Raw genomic sequence first — 26351 nt, 5'->3', positions numbered from 1 at the left:
GTGGAGGCAGGTTCTCTGGATACTTTCAAGAGCTAGATAGGGCTCTTAAAAATCAGGGGATATGGGGAGAAGGTAGGAACGGGGTACTGATTGGGGATGATCAGCCATGATCACATTGAATAGCGGTGCTGGCTCGACGGGCCGAATGGCCTACTCCTGCACCTGTCGTCTATTGTCTATTGACTGTCCTCTCATCAGCTGGAGGGCGGTCCTGACCTCCCATCCACCTCATTGGAGACCCTCGGACTATCTTTAACGGAGTTGAATGTTATAATTTTGCACTGAATATTGTACCCTTTACCCTTAATCCCTTATCTGTGCACTGTGAATGGTTTACAGTCTTTTCTTTGACTGGATAGCACTGAAACAGAAGCTTTTCACTGCACCTCAATACACACATGACAATAATAAACCTAAGTAAAGATTCTTCATTTAGTTTAGAGATACAACATGGTGGCAGGCCTTTCAGTTCACCGAGTCCATGCTGACCAACGACTGTCCTTGCCCATACACCAGTTATGGATCCTACACACTGGGGACAATTTACAGAAGCCAATTAACCTACAAAACTACCCGTCAAAACTACCTGTCTCCCTGTCTCTCTCTCTCTCTCTCTCTCTCTCTCTCTCTCTCTCTCTCTCTCTCTCTCTCTCTCTCTCTCTCTGTGTCTTGAGTTTCTGGGTCCTCAGAAGCCTGCTTCTCTCTCGGCCTAGTTGTTAGGCTTTGAGCCTGTGTCTAGATTTGTAGGCCTCAAAGCCTCGTTCTCGGCCTAGTTCTTAGGCTTTGAGCCTGTGTCTTGTGTTTCAGAAGCCTGGTTCTTGGCCCTGTCTCCCTCTCTCTCTCTCCTACGAGTGCAGGAGGAACCCGGAGAAAACCCACGTGGTCACAGGGAGAATATACAGACAGCACCCATAGTCAGGGTTGAACCCGGGACTCTGGCACTGTAAAGGGCCTGTCCCACTTAGGAATTTTTTTAGGCGACTGTTAGCGACTAGACTGTCGCCACATGGTCGCCGAGGCGTCGCCTGTACGGTCGTGAGTCGTCTCCTCAGTCACCCAAAGAGTCGTAGCATTTTTCTGGTCGCCGCTGGATTTTCAACATGTTGAAACATTTTTAGCGACTGTGCGTTTGATGCCAATGAGCGTAGTTTGACTTCTCCTGGCGTAAGCGCTGTCGTAGATTGTTGCCAGGTTAACGCAGGTTGTCGCCGGTGCTGACTTCATTTTTTTTCTCGTAGTTAAAGTAATGCCCCTGTCCCACTTAGGAAACCTGAACAGAAACCTCTGGAGACTTTGCGCCCCACCCAAGGTTTCCGTGCGGTTCCCGGAGGTTGCAGGGTGGTTGCCGGTGGTTGCAGGTAGTGGAAGCAGGTAGGGAGACTGACAAAAACCTCCGGGAACCGCACGGAAACCTTGGGTGGGGCGCAAAGTCTCCAGAGGTTTCCGTTCAGGGACAGGGGCATTAGGCAGCAACTCTATCGCTGTGCCACCATGCAGTTCTAGAATTGTACAGCCATACGTCACAGAAAATGCCCTTCGGCCCAACTTGTCCGTGCCGACCAAGATGCCCCATCTAAACTGGTCCCATCTGCCCGCGTTTGGCCCATATCCCTCTCAACCTTTCCGATCTATCCACGTAGCTTTTCAAAGTATCGGACGTAGGGCAAATACTAAAATATCGAATAAATATATTAACAAACCAAAAAGTCTGCCACTGCAGTCTGAGACCATCGAATGCAGCATACAATTGATCCACGCTGGAACGTCCTGGGTAGTGTGCTTAGCGCCTGCCATGGAAGTAAATGTCTGCCAATAATCCCGATCTGGCTTGCTGAATTATTCACTGCCAGCCCTCCAGGGAGTTTATGAGTCTGCATGTCTGTAGACAATGCGCCTGTCTGTGTCAGTTGGAATGAGAAGGTGACGAAGGCTGCTTTTGCTCCATCCCAAGTTGTATGTCCTGACAAAAATGGAGGCCTTGCGTCAAACATTGACACAGAGCTGCGGTCCCCCGAGTCACCCCACGCGGCCTTTCAATGTCGAATGCTTGGCAGGCTTCAGCTGAGCTCGGAATATTTTACCAGCCAGATCTCGGTGTCCAGCAGCTATAATGTTATAGGTGGAACAGCCAGGAGGGGAAGAAAGGAAACAAAAAGGCTTTCTCTTTGTGTGACACCACCGCATCCCAGCGCTTGTGGCTGCCAAAGAGGAACGCTTTAGACAGTCAATAATTAATTACTCTAAACTCGTCTGATATTCAGCTCCAGAGAACAAACACGAGCCATCAAAACATTTGCCGAGAGTGAAGTGAATTTGATTCATGTCTTCCACTAACAATAAGATAGCAATGTACTGTATTTACTCAGTGTGCCTTTACAGTTCATCTCTGAGGTGTCTTCAGATGACAATGAAGTGTAGCCATTATTGTTCTGTTGGTAAACACAGCAGTCAATTTTCTGCTGAAGATAGACACATAAAGCTGGAGTAACTCAGCAGGACAGGCGGCCTCTCTGGAGAAAAGGAATAGGTGAAGTTTCGGGTCGAGGCACTTCATCAGACTGAGAGTGAGGGGGAGGGAGACAGTGGAGTTGTGAGATGGTACAGGGTGGCACGGTGGCGCAGAGGTAGAGTCGCTGCCCTGCTGCAGCAGAGACCCAGGTTTGATCCTGACTACGGGTGCTGTCTGTACGGAGTTTGCACGTTCTCCCTGTGACCGTGTGGGTTTTCTCTGAGATCTTCGGTTTCCTCCCACACTCCAAAGACGTACAGGTTTGTAGGTTAATTGGCTTGGTATAAAAATCGAAATTGTCCCCGGTGTGTGTAGGAGAGTGTGCAGGGAACACTGGTCAGTGTGGACTCGTTGGGCCGAAGGGCCTGTTTCCGTGCTGGATCTCTAGACTAAACTAAACTAAACTAAACTAAACTAAACTAAACTAAACTAAACTAAACTAAACTAAACTAAACTAAACTAAACTTAACTAAACTTAACTAAACTTAACTAAACTACAGAGCAAAGCAGAGCCGGCATGGATGACTCAGGAAATTTGGAGCCCACAATGGTCCATTGTTGGCTGGGGACAAGGTGATAATGAAGGAATATAAATGGTGAAATGAGCAAGACTAGGGTGCGGAGGGTCAGAGAGAGAGGGAAGGCAAGGATTACTTGAAGTTAGGGAAATTAATATTCACCCATTTTGATATTGGTTTACATAAATAAATAGACAAAGTACTGGAGTAACTCAGCGGGACAGGCAGCATCTCTGTACGACACAGGCCCAAGGAACTGCAGATGCTTTGAACAAGTTAGGGCTTTATTCTTTGGAGCGCAGAAGGTTAAGGGGGGACTTGATAGAGGTCTTTAAAATGATGAGAGGGATAGACAGAGTTGACGTGGATAAGCTTTTCCCACTGAGAGTAGGGAAGATTCAAACAAGGGGACATGACTTGAGAATTAAGCGACAGAAGTTTAGGGGTAACATGAGGGGAAACTTCTTTACTCAGAGAGTGGTAGCTGTGTGGAATGAGCTTCCAGTGGAAGTGGTGGAGGCAGGTTCGTTTTTATCATTTAAAAATAAATTGGATAGTTATATGGACGGGAAAGGAATGGAGGGTTATGGTCTGAGCGCAGGTATATGGGACTAGGGGAGAGTCAGTGTTCGGCACGGACTAGAAGGGTCGAGATGGCTTGTTTCCGTGCTGTAATTGTTATATGGTTATATGGTTATATGCTTGTTTACAAACAAACACACAAGGTACTGGAGAGAAAGGAGAGGGAGAGAAAGAGAGAGAGAAGAAGGAGAGAAAGCGAGGGAAGGAAGAAGGAGGGGGGAGAGGGGAGAGAGGCAAAGAGAGAGAGAGGGAGAGAGCAAATGCGAGGGAGAGTGAAAGAGAGGTTGATAGAGAAAGAGGAAAAGAGAGGTGGAGAGAAAGAGAGGAAAAATAAGTGAGATAGAGAGAGAGAGGAAGAGAGAAAGAAAGGAGGGAAAAGGGAATCAGAGAGAAAAACAGACAGACAAGAGAGAGAGAAGAGAAAAATAGTCAGAGAGAGAGAGAGAGACAGAGAGAGAGAGAGACAAGAGAGGGAGAGAGAGCGAGCGGAGGAGGGATAGAGGGAACGAGAGAGAGAAAAACAGAGAGAGAGAGCGAGAGAGAGACCGACAGACAGACTGACAGAGAGACAGACAGAGACAGAGAGAGAAAGACAAGAGAGAGTGAGAGTGAGAAACAGATAGAGAGAGAGAGAGACAGACAGACAGAGAGAAAAGACGAGAGAGAGGGAGAGAGAGAGGGTGAGAAACAGATAGAGAGAGAGAGAGACAGACAGACAGAGACAGAGCGAGAAAGACGAGAGAGAGGGAGATAGAGAGAAACAGATAGAGAGAGAGAGAGAGAGAGAGAGAGAGAGAGGGAGAGAGACCCAGACACAGACAGGGACAATGGCAGAGACACAGACAGAGACAGTGGAGCAGACAGAGGCAGAGATAGAGGCTGAGAAGAGAAGATACTGCAGTTAATCTACTTCAACATTACCAAAGTCAGGAGCATGTCGGGTTAATAGAATTTCATTTTGTTCTGCCCTGGTTAATGGGCCATTGGTCTATGTTAAAGTTTAGTGTTGAGTAACAATTATTAAATGTTGTATTCATAGTTATGCTTGATGAGATAATTGTCGTTATATATTGCGTTTCATCCTGGATGGTTAAATTGGGTTTGTTGTGTTGTTAATGGTTTAAACGAGGAACATATTTAATTACTGTTGTTGACGACTCAAAAATGTCTTCAGGAAATTAATTATATAATGATTATACAATTATGTGTTGAAGCCAAATACGTGAAACTATTCACTTTGTTTCGGCAGTTACTGTTGTTATGGACTAGTTACCTTTTTATAAAAGGCAAGCAATGAATGAAAATCAAAAGAAAAGATGTTCGGGGCGCACGGTGAGGCAGCGGTAGAGTTGCTGCCTCTCAGCGCCAGGGACCCGGGTTCGATCCCGACTACGGCGCTGTCTGTACGGAGTTTGTATGTTCTCCCCGTGACCATGTGGGTTTACTCCGGGTGCTCTGGTTTCCTTCCACATTCCAAAGACGTACGGATATCTAGGTCTGAAGAAGGGTTTCGGCCCGAAACGTTGCCTGTTTCCTTCGCTCCATAGTGCAGGAAGATTATTCCCGATGTTGGGGAAATCCAGAACAAGGGGACACGGTTTAAGGATAAGAGGGAAGTCTTTTAGGACCGAGATGAGAAAATCATTTTTTACACAGAGAGTGGAATTCTCTGCCACAGAAGGTAGTTGAGGCCAGTTCATTGGCTAGATTTAAGAGGGAGTTAGATGTGGCCCTTGTGGCTAAAGGGATCAGGGGGTATGGAGAGAAGGCAGGTATAGGATATTGATTTGGATGATCAGCCATGATCATATTGAATGGTGGTGCAGGCTCGAAGGGCCGAATGGCCTACTCCTACACCTATTTTTTATGTTTCTATCTGTTTCTATAGATGCTGCCTCACCCGCTGAGTTTCTCCAGCATTTTTGTCTACCTTCAGATATATAGGCTAATCGGTTTAGGTAAAATTGTAAACTGTGCCGAGTGTGTAGAATAGTGACATTGTACTGGTCGGTGTGGACCCGGTGGGCCAAAGGGCCTGTTTCCACGCTGTGTCTCTAAACTCTAAAGGCTGAAGTCGGTGATATGGAGGATGTGGGAACACTTAGCTGTTTCCATTTTTCATCTTATATTCTGCTCGGGTAGTTTACAACCTTACGGAATCAGCATTGCAAGGCCCAACTTTTGGTAACTAACCAACAAACACTTCACCCCATTCATACTATTTCCCCCTCTTTTTCCCGTACCCCACTAGGGTTTGCACTCATTTCTGCCCTTCCCCTTCACCCCACAGTCCCCTTCATGAATCGCACCTTTGAGGAGATTTACTAGAATGTTGCCTGGGTTTCAGCAACTAAGTTACAGAGAAAGGTTGAACAAGTTAGGTCTTTATTCTTTGGAGCACAGAAGGTTAAGGGGGGACTTGATGGAGGTCTTTAAAATGATGAGAGGGATAGATAAAGTTGACGTGGATAAGCTTTTTCCACTGAGAGTAGGGAAGATTCAAACAAGGGGACATGATTTGAGAATTAAGGGACAGAAGTTTAGGGGTAACATGAGGGGGAACTTCTTTACTCAGAGAGTGGTGGCTGTGTGGAATGAGCTTCCAGTGAAGGTGGTGGAGGCAGGTTCGATTTTATCATTTTAAAATAAATTGGATAGGTATATGGACGGGAAAGGAATGGAGGGTTATGGTCTGAGCGCAGGTAGATGGGACTAGGGGAGATTATGTGTTCGGCACGGACTAGAAGGGTCGAGATGGCCTGTTTCCGTGCTGTAATTGTTATATGGTTATATGGGTATACCATTGGTTTACATGAGAGATACAGCATGGAAACAGGCCCTTTGTCCCACCGAGTCCGCGCCGACCATCGATCACCCGTTCACACTAGTTCTATGTTATCCCGCTGCCCCATCCACTCCCTACACACTAGGGGGCAATTTACAGAGGTCCGATTAACCTACAAACCCGCACGCCTTTGGAGTGTGGGAGGAAACCGGAGCACCCGGAGGAAACCCACACAGGTCACGGGGAGAACGTGCAAACTCCGTGCAGACAGCGCCTGTAGTCAGGATCAAACCCGGGCCTGTGGTGCTGTGAGGCAGCAACTCTACTGCTGAACCACTCAATGTGCCACCCCTGCAAATACAAGCTAGCTTTCAGTCACTTGACTGCAAGGAAGCTGAGGTCCCTTTGATCATCATCACCACCATTCTGTCAACATTTAAAAAATACTCAGTATTCCTGTTTCATCTTCAGAAGTGGAGAAACTCATATCTTTTCACATTTAGTTTAGTTTAGTTTAGAGAACCGGCACTGAAATAGGCCCTACGCCCCATCGAGTCCGCACTGACCAGCGATTCCCGTACACTAGCACAATCCTACGAAATAGGCCCTACGCTAGGGTCAATTTTGTAATTTTATCCAAGCCAATTAAACTTGTACATTTTTGGAGTGTGGGAGGAAACCGGAGCACCCGAAGAAAACCCACGCGGGTCACGGGGAGAAGGTACAAACTCCTCACAGACAGCACCCGTAGTCAGGATTGAACCCGGGTCTCTGGCGCTGTGATGCAGCAACTCTACCGCTGCACCACTGTTGGAAATGTGTACAATTCTGGTCAAGACGTTTCAGAAAATCACCATTCTACCGTGAGGGCTTGCTAAGTAGTCGCTCGGATGAGAATGCTTTAGCTTGGAGGAAAGATAGGATAGGTGAGGGTTGTTTTAAACGGAGCGGGGAAAGTTGGCAACAACACAAGAAACGGTACAAACCCCAGTCCATCACACAAATCAACTTGTGTAGGAAGGAACTGCAGATGCTGCTTTAAACCCAAGACAGACACGAAGTTGGAGTAACTCAGCAGGACAGGCAGCCTCACTGGAGAGAAGAAATGGGTGACGTTTCGGGTTGAGACCCTTCTTCAGAACCCTGCAGAGTGGTCTCGACCCGAGACATCAAACCCACTCCTTCTCTCCAGACATGCTGCCTGTCCCGCTAAGTTACTCCAACTTTGTGTGTCTATGTACGCAAACCAACGTCCCTCCCATCGACTCCATCCACACTTCACGCAGCCTCGGAAAAGCAGCCAACATAATCAAGGAGTCTCGTACCCCCGGTCATTCTCTCTTCTCCCATCGGACTTTTGCATTGCATATTGGAAGATCTCCTCACACACTAAAGAGCCTGTCCCAATGAGGTGATTTTTTTAGGCGATTGCCAGCGACTGTCCTAGTCGTAGAAGGTCGCCGAAAAAATCGGCAACTGGACCCCCTATGACAATGTGTACGACAATTTCTACAACAACCTAGTCAACGTCAAGCTACGACAAGCTACCGAAAACCGGCGACCCATTAGGACGTCCACCTACGACCACACCTATGACAACCTACGACAAGCTACGACAACTGAAGACAATTCAGTCGCTGGTACCTGTCGCCGGTTGACGTAGGCTGACGTAGGTAGTCACCAATGGAATTCACCTACGTCACCTGGCCACAACCTACGACAGCACGTACGTCAGGAGAAGTCAAGCTACGCTCATTGGCGTCAAACCCACTGTCGCCAAAAGTTTTTGAACATGTTGAAAACCCAGCGGCGACCAGAAAGACGCTACGACTCTTTTGGCGACTGAAGAGACGACTCACGACCATACAGGCGACTCCCCGGCGACCACGTGGCGACAGCCTAGTCGCCTGTAGGCGCCTAAAAAATAGCCTAAGTGGGAAAGGCCCTTAACACTATCCTACACACACTATCCTACAATTTACAATTTACAGAAGCTAATTAACCTACAATCCGGCATGTATTTGGAATGTGGGAGGAAACCGGAGCACCTCGGTGGTCAGGTAGGAGAACATACAAACTCCGTGCAGACAGCACCCGTGGTCAGGATGGATCGCCGACGTTGCACAAACTTGTGGTTCTAGTAGTTACTTGACCATAGGCAGGGAGGAGTGGGTTCGCCGTGACATGAGCCGTTCGTCCGAAGATCCCAGGAGAGGATCGTGGATAATGTTTCGTAGAGTAAGTAGGTCGAGACAGACATCAGAGCCACCCCTGTGTGAGCGTTCCATTAGTTCTTTTGAACTTCTTACTGCACGCTCGGCCAGGCCGTTGGACTGCGGGTACTCCAGGCTGCTGGTGGTGTGGTGAAAGTCCCAGCGTTTCGCGAAATCCCTGAAGAGCTGACTGGAGAATTGAGTTCCATTGTCTGAGAGTAGCTTTAGGGGGGCTCCGTGGACAGATAAGTGGTGAGTGAGTTTTTGAATGACCGTGGCTGAGAATGACCAGGGTACTGAGCAGGTCAATTCCGAATCATCCTGAGTAGGAATGGACTAGAACCAAGTATTGTTGGCCGTGCCACTCAATGATTCGGCTGCTACTGTGGACCAGGGTATGTCTGGTGTGGGGTGCGGGAGAAGTGGTTGTTTCTGTTGGTGCGGGGTCAGGCTGTTGCAAGTAGCGCAGGCAGCAACTTTCTCGAGAATGTAGTCAACCATGTCAGGCCAGAATAGCATACCTATCGCATGTTGGAGGGTTATTTCTGCAGCAGGATGGCCCCCATGGACAATATCGAAGTACTTGCTGTGAAGAGACGTCAGGATGACTGCCCTATGTCCTTTCATTATAACGCCGTCTTGAATGACCAGTTTATCGCGGACAGGGTAGAACGGGCCTGATCGGGTTGCCAAAGATAAAGTCCTTGAATTTCTTGCAGGCAAAAGTTACTGCGAGTAACTCCTTTTCGATTTGAGTGTAGCGCTGTTCAGTGTCGGTCATGGTGCGGGAGATATAGGCAACTGGTCTGTGACCCTTCCTGTCGTCTTGTAGGCAGGCCGCACCCAGTCCATACTGGGAGGCTTCACAGGTAAGGGTGACGGGTAACTCGGCATCAAAGTATGTGATGGTTGGAGCGCAAGACATTCGTTGTTTGAGGGTTTCAAATGCCCTCTGCTGGTGCTGGTGCCAGGACCAGTGTGTATGATTGTGGGTCAGTTGTCACAGCGGGGCTGACAGCTCGCTGAAGTTTGGGATGAATTTTCCCAGATAGTTTACCATGTCTAGAAATCGTTGTAGAGCTGTCATGTCTGTAGGAACTGGCATTTCGTTGATGGCAATGGTTTTATACGGGTCTGGGCTGAGTCCATTGTTGGTGAACACGTGGCCCACGCAAGTTACTTCATCGACCGAAACCTGCACTTGAGGGGGTTGAGCTTGAGATTTACCTCTCTGGCACGATCCTGGACCCGCTTCAGGTTTGAGTCATGTTCTTGTGCGTTGCGCCCGGCGATCAGGATGTCGTCCACGATTATGTCACATGGGCAGCCAGTAAGAGTTGTTCCATAGTACATTGGAAAACTTCACTGGATGAATTGATGCCAAACGGCATTCGTAAGAATCGGTAGCGTCTGAAGGGCGTCGCGAATGTGGTTAACATGGAGGGTGCATGGTCTAGCGTTATGTGCCATAGTGAGTTCTTTGCATCTAGGACAGAGAAGACTGTGGCTTTTCCCAGGCTGGCTGCGACCTCTGGTAGTGTGGTCATTTGAGGGCTGTGTTTAAATCTTTAGGGTTGATACAAATCCTTATTTCATCTTTGTTCTTCTTGACTGCTGCGACCATGGTGGAGACCCAGGAGGGGTCGTTGACAGGGGCTATCACACCCAGTGTTTCCATTCTGTCTAGTTCTGCTTTGACGCAGTCCTTCATTGCGGGCGGGATTCGGCGAGGAGAACGAACGACAGGTGTGACTTTCTTGTCGCTAACAATGCTGTATTCTGTGGGAAGCTTGCCCAGCTGGTTGTTAAAAATGGCATTGTATTGTGCGAGTAGTTGTTGGGTTGGACTTTGAGAGGTAGATAGTTGGTACACAGTTTTGCCGAAGGTGACTAAGATATCACGGCATGCATCGATGCCCAGAAGGAAGGGCACATCCCCTCTAATGATGAAAAATCCAGATTGTAATCTTGGGATGCTAGATGGCATCGTAGTGTGACCTTACCAACCGGTTGCAACTCCCCCCCCCCCCCCCCCCTCTCCCACCAAATGGATGTAACTTGGAGTTTGTTTTCATGACAGTTTCATTGTTGTGAATTCTTTGGCAGTCTGATAAGGACAGAACATTGCACCGTGCCCCGGTATCTATCTTTGCAGCAACTTTGCTATTGTTGATACTGAGCTTTGTCATGGGATCACTGTTTTTAGACGGTGAGTCGGGTATACAGGAATGTATGTTTTGGCTGTCTTCTTGTGGTTGTGGTTCTGCTGGAGCTGCTATTTCAGTCGGTGCCTCGAGGGAAAGTGTGGGCTCGAGTGCATAGAGAGATTGTTGTAGCTGGGCCCTGTTACCATGAGCGTGGCAACACCGGATAAAAACACCGGATAATCTACATCAGGGAATATGGGGAGAAGACAGGACTGGGGTACTGATTGTGGATGATCAGCCGTGATCACATTGAATGGTGGTGCTGGCTCGAAGGGCCAAATGGCCTACTCCTGCACCTATTGGCCATTGTGTATTGAGTTACTCCAGAACTTTGTCTTTTACTCAGGATCCTCAGTTCCTCATGTTCACCAAATTTCACCTGTCCATTTCCCTCCACAGATGCTGCCTGACCCGCGGAGTTCCTCCAGCACTTTGTACTTTGCTCAAGAATCCAGCATCTGCAGTTACTTACGCCTCGATTGGAATGCTTTGTTATGCCTGCTAGCCAGGTAGATCACACTATACATAAGTGCAATCAGTAGCAATCACAACCAGAAAAAAGCGCAGATAAAAGAATATTAAGGGCCACACCAAAATAGAAGGGACGAGTGGGAATACACCCTTAGTTTATGAGTGGGCCGTTTCATAGTGTCACGGTGGCGCAGCGCTAGAGTTGCTGCCTCACACAGCACCAGAGACCCGGGTTCCATCCTGACTACAGGTGCTGTCTGTACAGAGCACGTTCTCCCTGTAACCGCATGGATTTTCTCCGGGCGCTCTGGTTTCCTCCCACACTGCAAAGACGTGCGGGTTTGTAGGCTAATTGGCCCACTGTAAAATCGCCTTTTAATAATGAATAATAATGGATGGGATTTATATAGCGTCCGACCACCACCAATCACTCACACACATTCACACACATTCACACACAGGCAAAGGTGGGTGAAGTGTCTTGCCCAAGGACACAACGACAGTTTGCACTCCAAGCGGGATTCGAACCGGCTACCTTCCGGTTGCCAGCCGAACACTTAGCCCATTGTGCCATCTGTCGTCCCGATTGCGCCATCTGTCGTCCCGCCTTTTGTAGTGGGATAACTTGTGTGAACGGGTTGTATTTATTTACCTTTCCTGGACATCAGTGGAGCTGCACACTAAATCTCGTTGCACTGACGTGCAATGACAATAAAAGATATATTATTATTATTATTATTATTATTATACAAAATCGCTAGAGTAACGCATCTCTGGATGGAAGGAAATGGCGTCGTTTTGGGCCGAGACCCTTCTTCAGGCTGAGAGTCAGGGGAGAGGGAGACACAGAGATAAGGAAGGGTAAGGTGTGAAAAGAGGACGAAGCTCGTCAAATGTAGAATGGATTATTGTTAGCTGGAGGAAGGTGACAAAGAAGCAGGATTTAATCAGGAGGACAGTCAGACTGATCTGGGAAGGGGGAGGGATGGGATGAGAGGGGATACAAGGGTTACTAGAAGTTGGAGAAATCAATATTCATTCCGCTGTGGTGTAATCTGCCCAAGCAAAATATGAGGGGCTGTCCCTCCAATTTGCGCTGGGCCTCACTCCAAACAGAGACCCATGGTCAGCGTGGAGCCAGTGGGCTGAAGGGCCTGTTTCTATTCTGTGTCTCTAAACTAAACCGAACTCTAAGCTAAACAAACGCCCTCACAATATTTGATCAGCATTGGAGCTGAATTAGGCCATAGAATAGAAGAAATAGAATAGAAATAATTTAATTGCCACACAACCAAGGTCGGTGGTATTTGGGTTGCCAGCAGCGGTACAATAATAAAGAACACAACCACAATAAAATTTTTACACAAACAACCACCACAGCATTCATCACTGTGGTGGAAGGCACAGAGCTTGGCCAGTCCTCCTCCATTTTCCCCCGTGGTCGGGACCTCCACCCTCCACAGCCGTTGCTGCGGGCGTCCAGATGGTAAGGGACAAAGTCAAAGTCAAGGTGAGTCCAGGATCGGCTCTTCCCAGCTTCAGGCTGCTGTAGGCCGCAGGCCGGCGGTCAAAGTTTTAAAGTACCTGCCGTGCCGCAGCCGGAAGCACCGCAGTCTGCAGGGCCGGCGGTCGAAGCTCCCCTCCAGGGGAGATGATAAGTCCATACCACGCCCGCGGTAGAAGATGGCCGCGGGCCGGCAGTGGAAGCTTCTTCCCCCGGGTCCTCCACGAGGGATCCCGGGCTGTAGACGCCGTACCAGCTGGAGTTCTGCAGACCGCTGCTTCAGGCTGCCGGCTGCCGCGGGCCAGCGTAACGGAGCGCTCCCCTCCAGCGAGGTCTCACCCGCTCCGCGCCGAGAGTCCACGCTGCGCCCGCCGCTGAAGCTCCGGCCCATCAAGTCTTTTCTGCCATTCAATCATGACTGATCTATCTCTCCCTCCTAACCCCATTTTCCCGCTTTCTCCCTGTAACCCCTGGCACCCGTACTAATCAAGGATCTATCTATCTCTGCCTTAAAAAAAATATCCATTGACTTGGCCTCCACAACCTTCTGTGGCAAAGAATTCCACAGATTCACCACCAAAAAGATTAAGCATTGTGCTTGAGGAGCAGCAGGGGTAAAGGGAATGTTGCAAATGTGATGGTCGTCCAGAACCATCGTCATATGTCTTTATTTACAGTTTCTGTCTGCCACACTTCAGTGTTAACCAGAGGACAATCCTTCAAATGTGGAGTCTCACTCGCTGCAGATTAGTTTCGTTTTCATTATTGAGAACTTGACATGAGGAGCTGGCGGAGGCAACAGCATCAGATATTTCAGGAGAATTACCCGGAGTGCTGCCTGCGTGAGTTTAGGACTTGGGCCACTCTGTCTTGGCGGGACAGCGCCCATTAGTTCTGGGGCTGCGGGCTGCGTTGGAAAACTTGCTGTAAAGCCACGGACAGCCGCGACCGTCTGTCTTCCACCGGCGGCAAGCTGACGCAGGAGGTGGAACTAGAGTCATGTAGTCACATGGCACGGGAACAGGCCCTTCGGCCCGGCCCGTCCATGCTGCCCTGTCCAAGCTAGTCCCAATCAGAGTCATTGTCATAGAAGTCACACAGAGGGGAAACAGTTCCTTCGGCCCAACCTGTCCATGCTGGCCAGGATTCGCCACATAAGCTCGTCCCATTCAGAGTCATACTGCACAGAAACAGGCCCTTCGGCCCAACTCCTCCATGCTGACCAAGGTGCACCATCTACACTAATCTCATTCAGAGTCATGGTCATACAGCACGGAAACAGGCCTTTCGGCCCAACATGTCCATACTGGCCAAACTGCCCCACCCAAACTAGTCCCATTAAGAGTCATAGTCAGGGAGTCATCCAGTACAGAAACAGGCCCTTCGGCCCAACTCCTCCATGCTGACCAAGGTGCCCCATCTAACCTATTTCCATTTGGACTCATAGTCACAGAGTGATTCAGCATGAAAACAGGCCATTCAACCCAACGGGCCCATGCCGACCATGATGGGACCAGCTTGGATGGGGCACCTCGGACAGCATGGACAAGTTGGGTCGAAGGCCCTGTTTCCATGTTATATGACTCTATGACTGTCAAGGGGACTAGTTTGGATGGGACACCTTGGACAGCATGGCCACCAATATGAGCTAGCACCTTCAGAGTATAGAGTCATACAGCGAAGAAACAGGCCCTTCAGCCCAACTCATCCATGTTGACCAGATGCCCCATCTATGCTATTCCTATTTAGATTCATAGAGCATGAAAACAGACCATTCGACCCAACTTGCCCATGCAACCAAGATAACCTCTCTAAACTAATCCCATTTACAATTGTGGACATAGGTTCACACAGCACGTAAACAGGCTCTTTGGCCCATTTGAATTGAAATTAAATTGAATTGAATACCTTTATTGTCATTCAGACCTTACGGTCTGAACGAAATTTCGTGCCTGCAGTCATACATGCATCATACAATAATAAACAACAATAAACACGAATTAACATCCACCACAGTGTATCCTCCAAGCACCTCCTCACTGTGGTGGAGGCAAAAATCTTAGGGCTGCAGTCTCTTCCCTCCTCTTCTCCCTCTGCGCTGAGGCGATTCCCCACCGGGCGATGGCACAAACAGTCCCGCGGCTCACCGAACCCCGCAAACGGGCCGGCTCAAACACCGCAGCCCGGGGTGGTCGAAGCTGCCGCCCTCCAGTCCAGCACACGCAGCCGCTGGCCCGCGTCTGAACCCAGGACTCAGGTCATAGCCGCCAGAACGCCGTCCCAGCCACCGGAGTACCGTTCCAGCCCCGAGCCGGATCGCCCTCACGTGAGTGCCGTTCCTCCCTCAAGCTGGGCCGCTCCGACGGGAGCGCCATTCCACCTCGGGCTGGGCCGCTCCGACGGGAGCGCCACAGCCCCTCACGGGAGAGTCTCAGCCCCTCGCCAGGCCGCCCTCACGGGAGCGCAGTTCCAGCCCTGAGCTGGGCCGCCCTCACGGGAGCGAGCCTAGGGCGAGTCCTGTCAGGCTGCCTCCGGAGTCTCAAGGTCGCCAGCGCAGACGGAGGCAGAGAAGGGGGATACGACAAAGAAGTCGTATTCCCCCGAAGGGAGACAGCAAGCCCCGTTTCACCCCCCCACCCCACATAAACACAACCTAAAAACCAAAAACGTAACTAGACAAAACGAAAAAAAACAACACAAAAAAGTAAAGACAAACAGACTGCAGGCGAGCCGCAGCCGTTCCCAGCGCCATGCCCATCATGATACCTTATCTACACTAGTCCCATTTAGAGTCATAGAGTCGTACAGCATGGATGAGATGAGTATATAATCGCATCATGTTTGGCACGGACATAGTGGGCCGAAGGGCCTGTTTCCGTGGTGTGCTGTTCGATGTTCAATATTCCAAGTCGCCATACTGTTTACTTCTTTAGCCTGTCCTATAAAGTCTGCATAAAGCTCCAGCAACAATGGGCAAGTCTGGACATTGTGGGCCGAAGGGCCCGTACCTGTGCTGCACCCGTTCCCTTAGTTTTGTTTAGAGATACAGCACAGAAACAGGCCCTTCGGCCCATCGAGTCCGTGCCGACCAGTGTCGCCGCACACTAACGCCATCCTACACACGCTAGGGACAATTTACACTAAAGGGCCTGTGCCACTTGGGCGACCTAATCCGCGAGATCTGGTGAGTTTACCCTCGACTCATACTCGCAGCATGGTCGACACGAGGTCCTAGGATGTCTTTGTAATTCTCCTTCATGTTCGAGAGTAGTCCCCGCGTACTCGAGGCCTCAGCTAGGTTGCGGCATTTTTTTCAACATGCTGAAAAATGCCCGAGAGTAAATAAAGGTCGCCATGGAAAAAAATCAATATTTTTTTTACTCGTAGGTTTAGTCGAGGTAGGTCCTAGTAGGTCGGCATGTTATTCGTAGGTATTCGAGGGTAGTCGAAGGTAGTTGTAGATAGTCTTCATCATAGTTGATCCGTCGATCCGTCCTCGTGGCCTACCTGCGGGCTTGGAGCGCCGTTTCCTGGCGGGAAACGCCCAGCACCTCGGCCTCGGCGGCGGCACGGCATTGGAGCGCTGGAGCGGAGCGGAGCGGAGCGGGCGATGCCTTGCCTGGGTTGCCGCGCTGGAGCGACGCGCTGGAGCTCTGGCGAGCTGGACCGCCGAGAGCAACAACTCCGGGCTGCGGGCTGCGGAGAGGCGGCGCCGACTTTGTCATCGGGAGCCTGGGAGCTCCAAACCGGCGCGGCCTTGTCGGCTTCGGCAGCCGCGGGCTCCAACCAGAAAGCGGCCGTTCCAAGTGGCCCAGCCGCCGAAAGGACTCTCCCGACGCCGGGGCAAGACCACCCGGTGAGAACGGCCAGGGACATCGGGCCTCCGTAGAGGCAATTGCGGTGGCCTCAATAGGCCTGACTTTGGGGTGAACATGGGGTGGGGACTGGACATTGTGCCTTCCTCCACAGTGCTATCCACTGTGGGGGGATGATTTTTTTTGTCTAACTGTAGTCTTGTAGGTCTGTGTCCAAGATGGCTGCCGTGAAGGGAGAGTGGACGCTGGCACGAATTGGTTGCCGCTGCTCTCTCTTCACACTGTGTTTTTGATTTTCTGTTTTTGGATTGAATTCTGTTTTTAATTTGTGTCTCTGTGATGTCTTTATTATTTGTTATATTCCGATTATATGTTATTCCGATTAAATGTCTATTATTGTTATGTCTGTATTCTTTCTTTATGTCCTGCACGGAGAGGACGCTGGCGCTGTTTGTTCGCCGCTTCTCCGTTTGCTATTGTCTGTTACTATTGTAAAGCGACTTTGAGTCTTAGAAAAGCGCTATAAAAATAAAATTTATTATTATTATTATTATAGTTGAAGGTAGGGCGAAGGAGATCGAAGGAGATCGCCTTCACTCTCCACTATTCGGTGTCCAATTTTCCCGAAGCTAGTCGAAGCTGGTCTTCAACATAGTCGAAGGAGGATGAAGGAGGTCTTCTACATAGTCGAAGGAGGTCTTCAACATGACACTTTTTCAAGCTCTCCTAAACTCGCCAATTAGGTTGCCGCAGTGGGACAGCCCCTTTACACCAAGCCAATTAGCTTCCAAACCTGTACGTCTTTGGGGTGTGGGAGGCAACTGGAGATCTCGGAGAAAACCCATGCAGGTCATGGGGAGAACGTACAAACTCAGTACAGACAGCACCCGTAGTCGGGATCGAACCCGGCTGAGAGGTCAAGATCATTGCGGAAACAAAAAATTGATAATGTTAGAAAAGTAAGCTGTTTTGATTTTCTGATATTGATTGCCCCTAAGGCAGTATGTGTGGGATCCTCGCAGAATTACAAGAGCACTTTACAGTGACTCCTTGCTTCTTTTCTCCGTACAATATCCGACACATTTGTATAAATGTCTGTGACGGGAATCCTATACTGTTTTGACAATGTTTCTTGCTCTCCGCTATCAAAATTCCTCAAGCAATCTTTATAAATATTTAAACGTACGAAATTAATCCTATTCCAATGCCGCAATTAACAAAATCGGTTAAGTGTTTCTTGCTGTGCCCGAAGGCAAGTGTTGTTCAAATAGACACAAAAGGATAGTTACAACGAGAAAGAGGTTGTGTAAGGAAGCTGCATCGATCTGCAGGTGCTGGAATCATTATATCACTTCAGAAGGCAGAGGAACAGAATTAGGCCATTCGGCCTATCGAGTTTGGTCCGCCATTCGACCATGTACTGACATTTGCCATTAGAAACATATGCAAATTATTAAGGGATTGGACACGCTAGAGGCAGGAAACATGTTCTCGATGTTGGGGGAGTCCAGAACCAGGGGCCACAGTTTAAGAACTGAGATGGGCAGTCACGATGGCGCAGCGGTAGAGTTGCTGGCTTACAGCGAATGCAGTGCCGGAGACGCGGGTTCGATCCCGACTATGGGTGCTGTCTGTGCGGAGTTTGTACGTTCTCCCTGTGACCTGCGTGGGTTTTCTCCGAGAGTTTCCTCCCAAACTCCAAAGGCTTGTAGGTTAATTGGATTGGTAAATGTAAAAATTGTCCCTAGTGGGTGTGGGATAGTGTTAATGTGCGGGGATCGCTGGTCGGCGCGGACCCGGTGGGACGTAGGGCCTGTTTCCGCTCTGTATCTCTAAACTAAAAAAAATGAGGGAAAACGTTTTCACCCAGAGAGTTGTAAATTTGTGGAATTCTCTGCCTCAGAAGGTAGTGGAGGCTGATTCACTGGATGCTTTCAAGAGAGAGTTAGATAGAGCTCTTGGTGCTGGCAGAATCAAGGGATATGGGGAGAAGGCGGGAATGGGGTACTGATTGTGGATGATCAGCAAGGATCACATTGAATGTCGGTGCTGGCTCGAAGGGCCGAATGGCCAACTCCTGCACCTATTGTCTATGTATATATGTATCTATGGCTAATCTATCTTTCCCTCTCAACCCCATTCTTCTGCCTTCTCCCTGAAAGTTACACCCCAGTGGTATGAACATTGACATCTCTAACTTCAAATAGCGCCTTGTTTTCCCTCTCTCTCGCCATCCCCTCCCCCTTCCCAGTTCTCCCACCAGTCTTACTGTTTCCGACTACATTCTATCTCTGTCCAGCCCACTCCCCCTGACATCAGTCTGAAGAAGGGTCTTGACCCGAAACGTCGCCCATTCCTTCTCTCCAGAGATGCTGCCCGTCCTGCTGAGTTACTCCAGCATTTTGTGTCTACCTTTGATTTAAACCAGCGTCTGCAGTTCTTTCCCGCTCATTCTCCCCGTAACCTTTGACACCACTGTTAATAAATAACAAAGGAGGACATGGCGTGGGATACTTTGTAACTATGTCAGCGCCCTTTATGTGGTGACTCTTTGCATACCTTGGGTCTGGAAAACAAAGGCTATCATTGTGACCCCTCACATGATCCCAGGAATGAGTGGGTTAACTTATGGTGAGTGTTTGACGGCACTGGGCCTGTACTCGCTGGAGTTTAGAAGAACGAGGGGGGGGAACCTCATTGAAACGTGAATGGTGGATAGAGTGGATATGGAGAGGATGTCTCCACTAGTGGGAGAGTCTAGGACTAGAGGTCACAGCCTCAGAATTAAAGGACATTCCTTTAGGAAGGAGAAGAGAAGGAATTTCTTTAGTGAGAAGCTGGTGAATCTGTGGAATTCATTGCCACAGGAGGCTGTGGAGGCCAAGTCAATGGATATTTTTAGGGCAGAGATAGATAGATTCTTGATTAGTACGGGTGTCAGAGGCAGGAGAATGGGGTTAGGAGGGAGAGATAGATCAGCCATGATTGAATGATAGAGTAGACGTGATGGGCCGAATGGCCTAATTCTGCTCCTATCCCTTATTAATATAAAAACTTGTGTTGCTTGTTAACCAGTCAGTGCAATGACTGTACATGATCACAATCAAGCCGTCCACAATGTACAGATACATGATAAACGGAATAACTTTTAGTGTGAGATAAAGTCCTATTACTTATGACCTTATGACATGTGACAATAAAGCATCATTCATTCATTCAATCCCCATGTTGAAACTACCCAATGACTTGGCCTCCACCCCCTCATCCTCCTGTACTCCAAGGAAAAAAGTACAAGCCTGATTAACCTCTCCTTATAGCTCCGGGTCCTCTAGTCCTGACAACAACCTTCTCTGCACCCAGCTTACCAGCTTAAAGGGCCTGTCCCACTTTCATGAGGTAATGCACGAATTCTCCCAAGTTTTCCCATTGATTCAAACTCGCAGAATGTTCGTAACTAGTCCGTAGCGAGCCCGTAGGAGTCCGTAGATATATCGTAGCGGCTCGTTATGCCAGCCGTAGGTACTCGGGGCATCAGGTAAGTCGGGACGTTTTTTCCAGCCCGATTAAAAAATGTCCACAAGTAAAATAATTGGTCGGGATGAAATAAGTAAGTAGTGAAAGTGGGACAGATCCAGAACAAGATTCTTACTACAGCAAGGTGAACAAAAACTGAATGGACACAACAATAGACTAACCCCTGGCCCACAGAGCTAGTGGACCACTACCCTCCCCACTACCATCTATAGGCATTGGCACACAAGGTAACCGGATCCAGAGAAAAACTTTGTATAGACTTTGTTTGACCATTGTGCTACCCAGTCAAATCAAGTGTAAATTCGAGTCACTGACAAATACAACAGATAGTGCAAAGTGGAAGATAATAATAATAATAAATTTTATATTAATGGGCGCCTTTCATACAATCTCAAGGACACCTTACATAGTAATCGGAATAAAAACATATAATCGGAGTAAAACAAGTAATTAAAGACATCACAATGACACAAATTAAAACAGAATTCAATCCAAAAACAGAAAATCAAAAACACAGTGTGAAGAGAGAGCAGCGGCAACCAAATCGTGCCAGCGTCCACTCTCTCTTCACGGCAGCCATCTTGGACACAGACCTACAAGACTACAGTAGACAAAAAAAAATCATCCCCCCACAGTGGATAGCACTGTGGAGGAAGGCACAATGTCCAGTCCCCACCCCATGTTCACCCCAATATCACAGTACAGAATATAGTATTACAGCATTAGAGTTACGGAGAAAATAAGCATAGTACATAAGCGTAGCAGAGTTGCCACCTCACAGCGCCTAAGACCTGGGTTCGATCCCGACTACGGGTGTGCGGGAAGGAACTGCAGGTGCTGGTTAACACTGATGATAGACACAAAATGCTGGAGTAACTCAGCGGGACAGGCAGCATCTCTGGAGAGAAGGAATGGGTGACGTTTCAGGTCGAGACCCTTCTTCAGACTGAGAGTCAGGCGAGAGGGAGACACAGAGATAAGGAAGGGTAAGGTGTGAAAACGAGACATCAAAGCGGACGAGGCCCAAGGAAAATGTAGAATAGGTCTGTTAGCTCGGAGAAGGTGACAACGAAGCAAACAGAGATAAAATGTAATCAGGAGGACAGTCAGACTGGTCGGGGAAATAGGAAGGGAGAGGGATGGAGAGAGTGAAAGCAAGTGTTACTTGAAGTTAGAGAAGTCGATATTCATACCGCTGCCCAAGTGAAATATGAGGTGCTGTTCCTCCAATTTGCGCTAGGCCTCACTCTGACAATGGAGGAGGCCCAGGACAGAAAGGTCAGATTGGAAATGGGAGGGGAGTTGAAGTGCTGAGGCAACCGGAGATCAGGTAGGATTAGGCAAACTGAGCGGAGGTGTTCAGCGAAACGATCACCGAGCCTGCGCTTGGTCTCGCCGATATTTAGGAATCCACACCTGGAACAGCGGATACAGTAGATGAGGTTGGAGGAGGTGCAAGTGAACCTCTGCCTCACCTGGAAAGACTGTCGGGGTCCCTGGACAGGTTCGAGGGAAGAGGTATCGACTTATGATTATCGATTATGTTGGCTGCTTTCCCGAGACAGCGTGTAGTGTAGATGGAGTCATGGTGGGGAGTCTGGTCTGTGTGATGGACTGGGCTACATCCACATCTCTCTGCAATGTCTTGGACAGAGCTGCTGCCAAAGCAAGCTGTGGTGCATTCAGATGGTTGTTGTCTGTGGTGCATCTGTAGAAGTTGGTTCTCTGCGGGAACAGTGACGCAGCGGTAGAGTTGCTGCGTCACAGCGCCTGAGACCCGGGTTCGATCCCGACTACGGGTGCTGTCTGCACGGAGTATGTACGTTCTCCCCGTGGACCCGCGTGGGTTTCCTCCTGGTGCTCCGGTTTCCTGCCACACTCCAAAGACGGTTTATTGTCTTCTGTAAATTGTAAATAGCCCCGAGTGTGTAGGAGGGAACTAGTGTACGGGTGATCGCTGGTCAGCATGGACTCAGTGGGCCGAAGGGCCTGTTTCCATCCTGCATCTCTAAACTAAACTAAACTAAATTAAACTAAACATTGCCTTCAGTTATAAACCACTCCCTCTAACAGTGCCTCCACATATTTCCTCAACACAGAACACTGAACATTACATAGAAACATAGAAAATAGGTGCAGGAGTAGGCCATTCGGCCCTTCGAGCCTGCACTGCCATTCAATATGATCATGGCTGATCATCCAACTCAGTATCCTGTACCTGCCTTCTCTCCATACCCCCCGACCCCTTTAGCCACATCCAACTCCTTCTTAAATATAGCCAATGAACTGGTCTCAACTACCTTATGTGGCAGAGAATTCCACAGATTCACCACTCTCTGTGTGAAAAATGTTTTCCTCATCTCGGTCTTAAAAGATTTCCCCCTTATCCTTAAACTGTGACCCCTTGTTCTGGACTTCCCCAACATCGGGAACAATCTTCCTGCATCTAGCCTGTCCAACCCCTTAAGAATTTTGTACGTTTCTATAAGATCCCCCCTCAATCTTCTAAATTCTAGCGAGTTCAAGCCGAGTCTACGGCAAAGGAACAGGCCCTTCGGCCCACAATGTCCAGGCCAAACCTGATGCCAGGACCAAGTCTTGGCTGCCTGCATATAATCCACAACCCACCATTCCCTGCACAAGCCATGTCCCCTTTCCTAAAGTCTCTTAAATGCCACTATCATATCTACCTCTACCCCTACCCCTGGCAGCATATTTTAGGACAGTCACCACCCTCTGTGTAAAAAAACTTGCCCTGCACATCTCCTTTAAACATTTGCCCTTTCATCTCAAGGCTAAATGCCCTCTAGTGTTGGACATTCCTATCCTGGAAGAAAGGTTCTGACTGTCTACCCTATCTATACCAAAGAGGGTCCACTTGGTTCTCCAGGAAACATTTATAAAAATACCTCACACGAGGTTGTTCAATAAAGTTATCTGTATGGATTAACCTTCTTGCCTTAAAGCTATTGGTAGGTTAGGATGTAGGTTAATTGGCTTCTGTAAATTGTCCCCATTATGTCGGGTAGAACGAGTGTGTGGGTTACCATTGGTCAGCGCTGACTCGATGGGCTGAAGGGCTTGTTTCCATACTTTATCTCTGAGTAAACTATGGCCTCTCGTATTTCATTTTTCCATTCTAGGGAAAAGATTCCTGCCCTATCTCTGCCTCACATCATTTTTTTGCACTTTAGTTTAGTTTAGTTTAGGGATACAGCACGGAAACAGGCTCTTCGGCCCACCGGGTCCGTGCCGACCAGCGATCCCCGCACATTAACACTATCCTGGATGTTTTTAAGGCAGAGATAGATAGATTCTTGATTAGTACGGGTGTCAGGGGTTATGGGGAGAAGGCAGGAAAATGGGGTTAGGATGGAGAGATAAATCAGCCATCGTTGAATGGCGGAGTGGACTTGATGGGCCGAATGGCCTAATTTTGCTCCTATCACTTATGAATTTATGAACTTACCCACCCTCATCTGAGTGAAAATCTGCCCCTCGTGTTCCTATTAAATCTTTCCCCACTTTCCTGGTGAATTTAGTTCATTTTAGTTGAGTTTAGTTTAGTTTAGTCCACTCTGCCATTCAATCATTGCTGATCTACCTCTCCCTCCTAACCCCATTCTCCTGCCTTCTCCCCATAACCTCTGACACCCGTACTAATCAAGAAACTATCTATCTCTGCCTTAAAAATATCCACTGACTTGGCCTCCACAGCCTTCTGTGGCAAAGAATTCCACAGATTCACCACCCGCTGATTAAAGAAATTCCTCCTCATCTCCTTCCTGAAGGAACGTCCTAAAGGAACTTCTGGTCTTAGACTCTCCCACTAGTGGAAACATCCTCTCCACATCCACTCTTTCCAATACTGCCTGACCCGCTGAGTATCCTCCTGTGCTTTTGTGTCTTCCTTATGACAACCACAGCAGCAAATCCAAGCATAGGGGCTTCTCTTAAAGGGCTGGCACGGGCAGAATGGGCTGAAGGATCAGGAATGGGTGACTATGTTATTGTGGGAGGTTGGGGGGGGGGGGGGGGGGGGGGGGGGGGGGGGATTGGTGGCTCGCCTTCGAAGTAGAGTTATGCCCCTGTCCCACTTAGGAAACCCGAACGGAAACCTCTGGAGACTTTGCGCCCCACCCAAGGTTTCCGTGCGGTTCCCGGAGGTTGCAGGTGGTTGCCGGGGGTTGCAGGTAGTGGAAGCAGGTAGGGAGACTGACAAAAACCTCCGGGAACCTCCGGAGCGAATAGGTTTGCCTGCCGGCCGGCATGTAAAGAGTTAACAGTGAGATTTGTTCTACCTGGTTGGCTGGTTCCCAGATCCATGTGGTAGATCGAAGGATGTCTCTTGTCAGCGGCGGAGGGTAGCGGTGAGGGACTGTGACCCACACATATAGACCCAACAATGTGCAACATTCACTCCCCTCGCGGCGGGCAGCCTAGGGTTATTTACGAGTAGGAAGGAACTGCAAGTGTTGCAGCCACTCCAGCTTTCTGTGTCTACCTGGGACGATGTAGATGTTTGCTCGACTGGAATGTACATTTATTCAGCAGCATCTCTGGAGATCTTTCGGGTCGAGACCTTTCTGAAGTCTGAAGAAGGGTCTCCACCCGAAACGTCACCCATTCCTTCTCTCCAGAGATGCTGCCTGTCCCGCTGAGTTACTCCAGCTTTGTGTGTCTATCTTCGGTGTAAAGCAGCATCTGCAGTTCCTTCCTACACACTGTCTGTAGCGGTTCCTTTTCACACGCACTTGGTCCGTGTAATTCTAGCATTCTTCTAAATAAGCCTTGGACGCCGTTAGCAACACGTGACGTGGTGGAGGAGATAAAACACAGAGTGCTGGAGGAACTCTGCGGGTCAGGCAGCATCTCTGGACAACATCGAGGGTCGGGACCTTCTCTCAGACCGGACAAGTCAGTAGAAGGGAAAGAAATAGGCACAAAGTGCTGGATTAACCCAGCGGGTCGGGCAGCATCTCTGGAGATGTGGACCATGTTCTCAATAGACAATAGACAATAGGTGCAGGAGTAGACCATTCGGCCCTTCGAGCCAGCACCGCCATTCAATGTGATCATGGCTGATCATCCCACATCAGTACCACGTTCCTGCCTTCTCCCCATACCTCCCTGACTCCCGCTATTTTAAGAGCCCTATCTAGCTCTCTCTTGAAAGCATCCAGAGAACCTGCCTCCACCGCCCTCTGAGGCAGAGAATTCCACAGGACTCACCACTCTCTGTGAGAAAACAGTGTTTCCTCGTCTCCGTTCTACAATGGGCTTACTCCTTATTCTTAAACTGGGGCTCCGATGTTCTGGACCTCCCCCCACATCGGGAAACATGTTTCCTGCCTCTAGCGTGTCCAAGCCCTTAACAATCTTATATGTTTCAATGAGAGACCCTCTCATCCTTCTAAACTCCAGAATGTACAAGCCCAGCTGCTCCATTCTCTCAGCATATGACAGTCCCGCCATCCCGGGAATTAACCTTGTAAACCTACGCTGCACTCCCTCAATAGCAAGAATGTCCTTCCTCAATTTAGGAGGATACGAGATGCTGCCTGGCCCGCTGAGTTACTCCAGCACTTTGTGTCTTTTTGTTTATAAACAATGATCTGCAGTTCCTCACGTAGCCAAATGCTGGAGGAACTGTTTTTTTTACATAGAGGTTTTGTTTTCAATGTTTTGGGTAGTGGGTTCCTAGAAGGCGATGGAGGTTGATATGATAGCGGCGTTTAGAAGACCTTTTGCATATACAGGGAATGGGAAAAATTGGGTTATGTGTGTAGGCAGAGGCAATCAGTTTATGTTACAGCACAAACATTGTGGGCCGAATGGCCTGTTCCTGTGTTCCTGAGGGCAGTGGAGGCCAAATCACTGGATGGATTTAAGAGAGAGTTAGATAGAGCTCCAGGGGCTAGTGGAGTCAAGGGATATTGGGAGAAGGCAGGCACAGGTTATTGATTGGGGACGATCAGCCATGATCACAATGAATGGCGGTGCTGGCTCGAAGGGCCGAATAGCCTCCTCCTGCACCTATGTTTCTATGTATGTTTATTCTAGCAGCAACTATGGAGGCAGGTGTGATTTGACCCGTTGTAGTTTAAAGATACACAGCACGGAAACAGGCCCTTCGGCCCACCGAATCCATGCCGGCCATAGTTCACACTGGTTTTGCGTTATCCCACTATCTCATCCACTGGGGGGGGGGGG

General features: G+C 48.9%; 1 long non-coding RNA gene across 1 annotated transcript; it reads left to right on the top strand.

Moving 5' to 3' along the window:
- Nucleotides 1-701: 701 nt before the first annotated feature.
- On the top strand, nucleotides 702-21107 carry LOC116972963. Its single transcript, XR_004411964.1, has 3 exons — nucleotides 702-798; nucleotides 19472-19477; nucleotides 21096-21107. It is a non-coding gene; the product is annotated as an uncharacterized LOC116972963 (long non-coding RNA).
- The last annotated feature ends 5244 nt before the right edge of the window (nucleotides 21108-26351 follow it).

This window comes from Amblyraja radiata, chromosome 5, assembly GCF_010909765.2.
Source record: "Amblyraja radiata isolate CabotCenter1 chromosome 5, sAmbRad1.1.pri, whole genome shotgun sequence".
Lineage (NCBI taxonomy): Eukaryota > Metazoa > Chordata > Chondrichthyes > Rajiformes > Rajidae > Amblyraja > Amblyraja radiata.
The sequence above is the reverse complement of the archived record's forward strand: the minus strand, read 5'-3'. Positions and strand labels throughout refer to the sequence as shown.